Raw genomic sequence first — 1,566 nt, 5'->3', positions numbered from 1 at the left:
TTACGAATTTTTTTTCTTGTTTTTCAGGTACATGCCAATTAGTACCAGAAGCATCAAGAGAGAATTGCTTTTCTTCTCAGACCCGGCACGTTTGGAACGCTCGATCCGCAAAGAGAAACTCGCAGCATCGATCGATACCACTTATACATCATCGATCGACACTTGTGAAAGAGAATCGATCGACACATCATCTGCAACATCGGTCGATACCAATCTGCGAGCAACCATGAGCCAGATACTTGTGCTACAAAGGGATGAGAATGGGGACCTGCATGACCAGGATGGTCATCTGCGTAATGCAGCAGGTCAGAGACTTGATGCTCAGGGGACTGTAATCCCTAACTCCGATATTGATGCTACAGGAGCTGCTATACCTGTAGATGAGAATGCTCGACAAAGGACACTGGCTGACTACAACGGTCCAGAGGAATACTATTTCAACAGATCAGCCATTCGTCTACCAGATATCCAGACACAGAATTTCGAGCTGAATCCAAAGTACTACACCCTCGTGGCACAGATACCTTACTCTGGATTATCTCACGAGCATCCTATGGACCATTTAGAAAGGTTCGAGGATCTTATTTCTCTTATATGTATGGATGAAGTCCATGAGGACTACTTGCTTTGCAAGCTCTTCAAATACTCACTTGTTGGAGAAGCTTCGCATTGGCTTAAGCAGCTACCACCAGGATCTCTTACATCCTGGACCGACATCCAAAATGCATTCCTGTGTAAATTCTTTGATGAATCACGGACTGAAGAAATAAGAGATAAAATTTGGACATTCTCTCAGGGACCTACAGAAGGCTTCAGAAGCTCTTGGGAGAGGTTCAGGAGCTACCAAAGGGACTGTCCACATCATGGTTTTACAAAGGTTCAGCTGTTGATATAGTTCTGCAATGGTATTGATGTGCAATATCATGTAATGCTGGACACTGCAAGCGAGGAGAACTTTAGAACAAGGACCCCAGAGGAAGCTCAGAGACTGATTGAGAGCTTGGCGTCCAGCACCAGTGCTAAAAATCTAGATAAGCACAGGATAAAATCAGCTGTAAAGGATGACAACAAGATCATTGAGGCTGAAACTGGTTCTGTACATGAAGTCTCATTTGTGGAGCATGCTATATACCAGGATGAGGACCAGTACAATTTAGAAGAGATGAAATTTATGCTAGAGGAGCGCTTGAAAGAACAGCAGGAGATCACTGAGGAGCTTAATCTGCATTTGAATTCTCTCTACAAAGAGGTGAATGGAAAGATAGACACCATCGATACCCGTTTCAAGATGTTGTGCACCCAAGTTTCTCAGATTGAAAAAACTCTGAAAAATGAAATTTTTCTTCGAAGGAACGACACTGTTCATGCCGGGCTGTTCCGCCCGGTACTATTCACACGGGTACTGTTCATCCGGTTACTATTCATCCGATTATTGTTCATCCCGCATCGATCGACACTGTTCATCCGATATCGATCGACACTGTTCATTCCGTATCAGTCGACACTGTTCATCACGGCACTGTTCACCGTGATACTGTTCATCATGACACTATTCATCCCGACTGG

The sequence above is a fragment of the Raphanus sativus genome, chromosome 1 (assembly GCF_000801105.2).
Source record: "Raphanus sativus cultivar WK10039 chromosome 1, ASM80110v3, whole genome shotgun sequence".
In the NCBI taxonomy this organism is placed as follows: Eukaryota; Viridiplantae; Streptophyta; class Magnoliopsida; order Brassicales; family Brassicaceae; genus Raphanus; species Raphanus sativus.
This window is presented reverse-complemented; position numbering follows the sequence as displayed.